The sequence below is a fragment of the Myotis yumanensis genome, unplaced genomic scaffold (genome assembly GCF_028538775.1).
Source record: "Myotis yumanensis isolate MYYU_CA2020_CCGP unplaced genomic scaffold, mMyoYum1.0.hap1 SCAF_1, whole genome shotgun sequence".
Lineage (NCBI taxonomy): Eukaryota > Metazoa > Chordata > Mammalia > Chiroptera > Vespertilionidae > Myotis > Myotis yumanensis.
The window spans coordinates 137,989,584-137,998,909 of record NW_027223752.1 but is presented as its reverse complement, the minus strand read 5'-3'; positions in this window follow the sequence as shown (position 1 = coordinate 137,998,909).

The window sequence follows — 9,326 nt, the reverse complement described above, 5'->3', positions numbered from 1 at the left end:
TGCTCGTTTAAGCCCAATCCATAAGCAGGCAGTTGGACATCCCTTTCACAATCTGGGACTGCTGGCTCCTAACCACTCGCCTGCTTGCCTGCCTGATTGCCCCTAACTGCTTCTGCCTGCTGGCCCGATCACCCCCAACTGCCCTCCCCTGCCAACCCGATCACCCCCAACTGCCCTCCCCTGATGGGCTGATCTTGCCCTCAATGGCCCTCCCTGCTTCCCTGATTGCCTCCAACTGCTCTCCCCTGCCAGCGTAATCTCACCCCCAACTATCCTCCCCTACCAGCCTGAATACCCCTAACTGCATCTGCCTTGGCCCCTACCACCATGACTTTGTCCAAAAGGAAGTTGGATGTAGAGAAGATGGTGGGTCAACTCAGTCTAATTAACATATTACCCTTTTATTTGTATAAATAGATTATATAGGATAGGATTGCTTAAAGGGGGGAGGAAAGCCTTTTTCAGCAGGAGGAGATGCACTTGGCAGACAAAAATACATAATCACAGTATCTTGATTGAGAGCCAGCCCTATGCACTGTACAGCCAAACTTATCATTAAAAAATTGAACCGCTTTCTTACACTTTACACCTTACACCAAACAACCTTTGCCCTTAAAACCTCTCCTCAGCCCCCACCTTAAGTTCTGCCTTCACAGTTCACCCAGATTAGGTTTTGATTGTTCAGTTTCTATGCCAGTCAGCATCAAAAGCTCTGCCTCCTAGTCAGCCATTGGCTCCTCGCAGTTCAGCCAGATTTGGTTGATTGGTCAGTTTCTATGCCAGTCAGCATCTCTGGGCCTATCTCTGGGCCTGAGCAGAGAGGTGTGGTTGACCAGCAGCCACCCTAGGCTTCTGGCAAGCAGGCTGAACTGCTGACCTCTCAGAGAGAGAGAGCTGCTGCTCCTGGTGAAGCCCAGAGAGAGAGAGTCAAGAGCTGATCAGCAGCTGCCACGGAGGTAGCGGATCAGACCCTGCTTCTCTCTCTGGGCCTCACAAGCACTTATAGCATCTGATCAGCCTTGTCTCTCCCGTTTTCTGAGAGGTCAGTAGTTCAGCCCGCTCGCCAGTCCCTGCTCACAAGAGCCTGCTGCGTGTGAAGTGTGGTGTTTGGTTGTCCCTTCAGTTGTTTTGTACATTATGGACCCTGGCTCTTTATATATATAGACTAGTAGCCCGGTGCAGAAATTCATGCAGGGGGGAGGGAGGGAAAGGAGGACCCTCAGTATGGCCTGCACCCACCTTCTCCAATCCAGGACACCTCGGGGAATGTCCGACTGCCTGTTTGTTCCCACACTTTTAACAGATGACAAATCCACTGTTGTTTCTTTCTTCTCATACTTAAAACAATTGGAATTAGTAGGTATTCAAAGTGTGTATACATTTTGGGAGGACACTCTGTCTATCTCTAGTCAGCGGTGAAAGGAACCAACAGTGGATTTGGAACCCCCAAACAGGGAACCTCGCTCACTCTCCGCATGTCTCCCCACTTCACTTTCCACCTTCACGGGGAGCGGGAGAATCAATGTTTTCTCTCATTAACTCGGAAAAGCACATCCTGTCACCCGCTGCCTGGCAGGTGTGCGCTAGGGCCCATACAAGCGAGGCTCAGTCAGGCCAGCCTTTGCTCATGGGTGCTGGCACCCAAAGTGCACATTCCTCCTCTGCAATCACCCCGACTATCCCACTGTTTCAGTGAGAGGACGAACCTCTTCGCCTCCTCTGGATTCTTGATCTTGAATGCTGACCAAAGGCACCTCAGTGAGGGTCGCCCGTGCCCACCAGGTGTGTCTGTCTGCACCTGCTCCCACATAGGCACCTGCATTAGCACCACAGAGGTGATTTCAAGCTGCACTGGCCTCCATGGGAACAGGGCATCACCATTCCACCCTCTCACTGTAATCTCACAGGCGCCCACCCTCAGCACCCAGAACACTCAGCCACTCTCCAAAGGACGTGAGCATGTCGGAGGGGACAAGTGCACATCCTGTGGGGTCTTAGGCATGCTAGGGTTGATGGAAGTTCAGTGGAGGGGCAGGGGGAACTTGTGGACACCTTGTTCCAGGACTGTTGCAGGTGCAAAAGGGTGAAAATACCTTGGGGGATGTTCGCATTCAAGGGAGGGAGGAAAGGATATGTACACCGGAGGCCTATGGATTTGCAGATATGCAAACCCCCAGGGTGTGGCCAGGAGGACGTCAATCTGGCCCTCCACGGTGGCTGTCCTTGTGATCACACACCTACTGGGCCAGGAGGTGGGACTTGTGCAGCCACTCCTTGGCATTTCACCTCGACCCACAGGCTCCGGATGGCACGCTCACGGCTGCCATTGCCACCATGTGGGGAGTACTGGCCGCCCTCCCCTGTCCAGAGAGTCTTCTTACACACTGACCACAGGACCAGAGCAGTCTGGGCGGGGTGGGACGCTGGCGTGCGCTGCTCACCTACCCACAAAGGCTGGGATGGAGTGGAAGCCAGGCATCCCGCCCTGTTGTGGCCGGCCGCTCCATGCCTCCACGCATTGCACACTGGCACGGAGCGGCCAGGGTGAGACACCTGCCTGAAGGCGCTCGGTGCCTATGCGCATGCACACTGCCCACAGGCCTGCCATCTTTGTTGGGTTAATTTGCATACTCATCCTGATTTGCTGGTGGACATAGCAGAGGTGATGGTCCCAGAGTTGGCGAAAGTCCAGGGAGCCCATGGGTGTGGCTTGGCGTGCCTCCTGGGGCTGGTGAAGGTCCCAGGAGCCCGCGGCTGCGGCCACCTTTGCCTTCTGGGGCAGTTGACACCTGCATATGCAAATTAACCGCCATCCTTGTTGGATAATTTGCATAGTCACTCGGATTGGCTTGTGGGTGTGGCTTGGGCATAGCAGAGAGATGGTTAATTTGCATGTTTCTCTCTTATTATATAGGTTAATGAACTCACAGAAAGAGAAATGAAAAAAAAATCTCATTTATCAGTGCACCAAAAAAATTAAGATAACTGGGAATAAATTTAACTAAGGAGGTAAAAGACCTCTACTCAGAAAACTATAGGACATTGAAAAAAGAGATAGAGGAAGAGCTAAACAAATAGAAGAACATATTATGTGCATGGATTGGTAGAATCAACATCATTAAAATGTCCATACTACCCAAAGCAATCTACAGATTCAATGCAATCCCCATTAAAATACCATTTGCACATTTCAAAGATCTATAACATACATTCTTAAAATTTATATGGAATAAAAAAAGACCCTGAATAACCACAGCAATGATGAGAAAGAAGAACAAAGTTGGAGGGATCACAATACCAGAAATGAAGCTACATCAGCAAGACATTGTTCTCACAACTGCCTGGTACTGGGACAAGAAAAGACAAATAGACTAATGGAATAGAAAAGAGAACCCAGGGTTCCTCAGATTTAAGTTCAATAGCAAAGGCTAGGAAAATTATCATGCCTAGGAGTCTAAGTGACAAGTCAAACCTTACTATCAAGTACCTGTTGAAATCCTGCCTACTGCCTCATCTTAACATATCCTATATAATAAAAGCCTAGGTAGTGTCACTCGACGATGTCACAAGATGGCGGTCACAAGATGGAAGTCACAAGATGGCTGGCAGGGGACAGCAGTTGTAGGCGATCAGGCTGGCAGGGTGGGCATGCAGGGGCAAACAGGCAGGCAGGAGAGGGCAGTTAGTGGTGACCAAGCCTGCAGGGGAGGGTGTTAGGGGTGACCAGGCCTGCAGGGGAGGGCAATTAGAGCTGACCAGGCCTGTAGGGCAGTTGGGGGCGATTGGGCCAGCAGGGGAGGGCAGTTGGGGGTGATCCGGCTGTAAGGGGAGCAGTTAAGTATCAATCAGGTCGGCACGGGAGCGGTTAGGGGGCAATCAGGCTGGCAGGAGAGTGGTTAGGGCGTGATAAGGCTGGCAGGCAGAATTGGTTAGGGGCAATCAGGCAGGCAGGCAGGCAGGCAGGCAGGCGAGTGGTTAGGAGCCAGCAGTCCTGGATTGTGATGAGGGGGAAGTCCCAGATTGGAGAGGGTGCAGCCGGGCTCAGGGACAACCCCCGCCACCCCCCAGTGCACGAATTTTGTGTACTGGGCCTCTTGTTAGATATAAAAAGAGAGCCAGGGACCACCACACATCTGAAGGAAGCCAACAAGAAAGACAGAACAAAGCAGAATGGTAATCACAAGTGTTGTAGAAGTTATGGAGAAAAAGGAACCTTCATTCACTGCTGGTAGGAACATAAACTGTACATCCAATATGTAAAAGTGTATGGAATTACCTCACAAAAACAAGAATAGAATTACCATATGATCCGACAACCCCTCTTTTGGTTATCTACCAGAAAAATTGAAAAAACATTTATTTGCAAAGATATATGTTCATTGTAACATTGTTCCTGATGGCCAAAACATGAAAATAAAGTGTCCTTCAGTAAATGTTTGGATAAAGAAGATGTGGTGTGCGTGTGCATGTGCATGTGTGTGTGTGTGTGTGTGTGTGTGTGTGTGTGTGTATGATGCTACTACTCAGCCATAAGAAAGGAGGAAGTACTGTCATTTGTCACAACAAGGGTACTATATGCTAAATGAAGTCAGACAGAAAAAGCTAAGAAGCATATGCTCTCATTCATATGTGGAAAATAAAACTAAAACTCTTAGACATAGACAACAGTATGGTGTTTACCAGAGGGAAGGGGTGTGGGGGTAAGTAAAGGGTAAAGGGGACCAAATATATGCTGAGGGAAGATTATTTGACTTTAGGTGGTGGACACACAATGCAATGTAGCGATCATGTATCAGAGACATGTACACTTGAAATCTAAATAAGGATTTTAACCAATGTCACCCCAATGAATTTAATTTAAAAAATCTGAACTTATAAACAAAAAGCAGATTGAAAGCATTTCCTAAAATCTACATGCTAAGAACATCATATTTCTTAGTTATTACTTTCATAGAACAATTTAGAATCTGTGGTATCAGCAAATGGGTTGTCCTATCCTATCTAATAAAAGAGAAACATGGTAATTAGCCGTACCTCTGCTACCCTTCCCATTGGCTAATCAGGGCGATGTGCAAATTAACAGCCAGCCAAGATGGCGGCCGGCAGCCAGGCATCTTGAAGAAAACATGAGGCTTGCTTGCTTCAGTGATGGAGGACTCCAACGTTCCCCGCCTGCTGCTGACGGCCTCTGAGCTTGCAGTTTGAAACATTTTTACACATATAGAAGCTAAACAAACTCCAGAAACCTGCTTTCAGCCAGCCGGGATCTCAGAGCTGGAGTTGAAACAGTGTTTCGATGATAGAACCCAAACAAGCCAGATACCTGCTTTCAGCAGCTGAGGCCTAAGAGCTGGAGCCAAGCCTCAGAGCTAAAGCTGGCCCAGAATTAAAAAAAGAAAAAGAAAAAAAGGAGCAGTTGGGAGCTTCAGTCACCCGCCAGCCTGAAAATAGCCCTCAGCCCCTCACCCAGACTGGCCAGGCACCCCAGTGTGGACCCCCACCCTGATCCAGGACACCCTTCAGGGCAAACCAGCCGGCCCCCACCCATGCACCAGGCCTCTATCCTATATAGTAAAAGGGTAATATGCCTCCCAGCACCGGGATCAGTGGAGCCGCGAGGCCTCCAGGCAATGAAATCAGCGTGACAGGGGGCAGTGCCCAAACCCCCTGATCGCCCTGCTCTGTTTGTGACAGGGGAAGGTGCCCCAACCCCCTGATTGGCCCTGCTCTGTGTGTGACAGGGTAGAGCCATAACCTCCCCATCGGAACTGCCCTGAGTGTGACAGGGTATGGTGCCCCAACCCCCTGATCCGCCCTGCTCTGTGCATGACAGGGGGCAGCGCTCCAACTCCCCAATTAGCCCTGCTCTGAGCCCGACCAGGGCCTGCACCTAGGGATTGGTCCTGCCCTCTGCCACCCGGGAGCAGGCCTAAGCCAGCAGGTCATTATCTCTCCAGGGGTCCCAGACAGCAAGAGGGCACAGGCTGGGCTGAGGGACACCCCCCCTCCCCTGAGTGCACAAATTTTTGTGCACCGGGCCTCTAGTCTATACTAATAAAAGAGTAATATGCTAATTAGACCGGACATCTTCCACAGGATTGTCCTGACAAAGCAGGGGACTTGGATGGCCTGTAAACTACCCCAGGACCCTTGCCTAGGCCAGCCACACCCCCAGCAGGGACCCCCGACCCTGATTGGAGATGAGGTCAGCTTGCAAACCACCTAGGCCCCTCACCCAGGCCGGCTCCACCCCCAGTGGGGACCCCAACCCAATTGGGATTGTGGTTGGCCTGAAAACTATCCTCAGCCCCTCGCCCAGACCAGTCCCACAGCCAAGCAGGGACCCCCACCCCAATTGGGGGCATGGTCAGCCTGCAAACTGCCCCAGACCCCTAGCCCAGGTCAGCCCTGCCCCCATTGGGGACCTCCACTGAGTTTGGGGGCAGGGCCAGCTTGCAAACCCCACAGCCCCTGCCCCAGTGGCCCTTCCACCCTGCAGGCTTCCTCCACCCTGATCCAGTCTTCCTTTGGCCAGTGATGTTCAGTAGTTAGAGCATTGTCCTTTGCAACAAAAGCTCTAGGGTTTGGTTCCTAGTCAAGGGCAAGTACCTGGGTTTTATATTCACTCTCTTCCCCTGGTTGGGGAGCATTTGAGAGGCAGTCAGTGGATGTATTTCTCACATAGATGTTTCTCTCTCTCTCTCTCTCTCTCTATCTCCTCTCCCGCTTCCTAACTCCCATTCTTCTACTCTCTCTGAAAAGCAATATAAAAGTATCTTCAGGTCAAGATTAAAATTTTCTCTATATAAAAGCCCAACAACCGGAACAACTGGATGAATATCCTGTAGCTGTGATGCGCACTGACCCAGACCTTGCAGCTGGGGCCCTGACATCCTCAAATTTGGTTCACCCTCACCCCGGACCCAGACAGGAGGGAGGAGGGAGCCCGATTCCTCATGGAATTGGCCGTGCCTTAACCGTACCTTGCATGCTGCTGGCAATAAGGGGGGGCTGGCTGGACAACTTCCCAAGGTCCCTCCCTCCTGCTAGCCGCACCCCCCCATCGGTCCCAATCACCGAGGGACCCCACCTGAGCACGACTTTGTACACCAGGCCTCTAGTAAACAAACAAACAAATAAATAAATAAACTTCAGAAAAGCAAAACATTGCATTGGTAAAAGAATGAAATGCTATAAAAAATGACAGGATATAAGAGAACACTATCAATTAAAAACTAGATAAACAAAACAGAATTATAAAGTATTGGTGGCCCTAGCCAATTTGGTTCAGTGGATAGAGAATTGGCCTGCGGACCAAAGGGTCCCAGGCTTGATTCTGGTTAAGGGCACATGCCCAGGTTGCGGGCTCAATCCCCAGTAGGGGTCGTGCAGAAAGCAGCCAATCAATGATTACCTTTTATCATTGATGTTTCAATTTTTCCATTCCTCTCTGAAATCAATAAAAATTTTTTAAAAAAGAGGTTGGTGAACAAAGTCAAGGAAACCTCCAGGAAGCAGAAAAAGACAAAATGGGAAATAAGAGGGGGGAAATATTTAGAGATTTGTCCAGGAATACTGGTCTAAGAGTTCCAATGTCTGAGTAATGGGAATGTTAGGAAAAAGAAGGAATAAAGAATGTATAAAAGAAACAAAAATATCCCCTGAAAGTAGATAAGACCTGGAGTCTTGATGGCCACAATAAAATGAAAAGGTGCATACCAACACATACCATCAAATTTCAGAATCCCAGGAATAGATTAGCTTCTAAACATTTCCAGAGAAGAAAGGGTGGAGGAAATTATTGAAATTGCAAATATACAGTGTATCATACATTGCCAATATATTTAAGAGCAACGCTATAATGAGAAAACAGTAGAAATGTCTTTAGAACTGCAAAAATTAATTTCAACCTAGAATTCTCTGCTTTGTTAAGTAGGAGGCATTTCAGAGAGGCTAGATCTTCAAACAATTTCTGCCCATGTATCCTTTCCCAGCAAAAAGTGCTTCAGTGAAACAAAGGAGAATAACAACACAGAGGAAAACATAAACACGGGACAAAGATTTTCAACCAGTGTACCACCCAGCACACTGGTGTGCGACAAGAATATTTACAAAATGCAATACCTGACTATTTGGGCAGGGCACTGACCTTTTCCATTACGTTGTCAAATAACAAAATGACAACAACCAACACCACAATAGATGCCAAAAGTGAATGAATCACAATTATACTTTTTTTTTTAGATTGGTAAGACACATATTTTTTGGTGTGTCACAGAATTTTAGTCATTAGTTTATGCATGCCATGAGATGAAAAAGGTTGAAAATCGCTGATCTAAGAAATCGGGGATCCAACATAAGAGAGCAGTATGTGAGATCCCAGATGACTTTAAAGAAATATGCTTCAAAGCAGACACAGAGCAGGCCTTCAGAGAACAAGTGCATAGTAGAGGAGGATAACAAAAGGCTAGGGAGATGGCTTCCAATGACAAATGGTACAAATGTGATCAGTACGTGGAAAATATTTTTGACAGGCCTGTGACAAATGTCACAGCATGTTCGGGAAAAAAAATAGAAAAGAAGAAGTGAATACACTAAAAAAATTAATTCCACTACATAAAAATGAAAACTTACTAGGTATTATGTTAATGTAGCATAAATGTAGAGTTTTTGTCCAACAGTCATCTTTCTCTGCCAAGTTACTAGATTGTTAGATATAAAGCAGTTATTTCTGAAATCAGAGAGACCAGCCTACCTGCTGCCTTTGACTACGTGAGATCATGTTGACAAGGGAGAGGGTTTGGATTATTCTGAAGAAGTGTAGCAGTGCTCAAATTTCAGTAATCCAGGGGGGTCCCAAAAATGAATACACATTTTAACTGATGATAACTCAATTTTCACTCCTTTTCAGGTTTAATTGATTCAAAATAATAGGTAAAGTCAGACTATGCTTTGAATAAAGAAAACTTATTCTAATCTCTGACTAGACTTTTTTTTAATGGGGAGATAGAAAACCAGCAATAGGTGACAAATTGAGGGCACACAAATATCGACTAAAATATTAATTCTTGACATTTGCAATTCCACTGCTTAGTTTTGTTAGCAGTGCCTGGACCAGAATGGTCATCAGTTTGAAAACAGGTATTCACAAAATTATTCACTTCTGAAGATTCTTTCAAATTTTGAGAATGAACTATCCTATATAATAAAAGCCTAATGGGTAAAACGACCAAACGGTGGAATGACCAGTCACTATGATGTGCACTGAACAGCAGGGGGCAGGCGCTCAATGCAGGAGCTGCCCCCTGGTGGTCAGTGCACTCCCA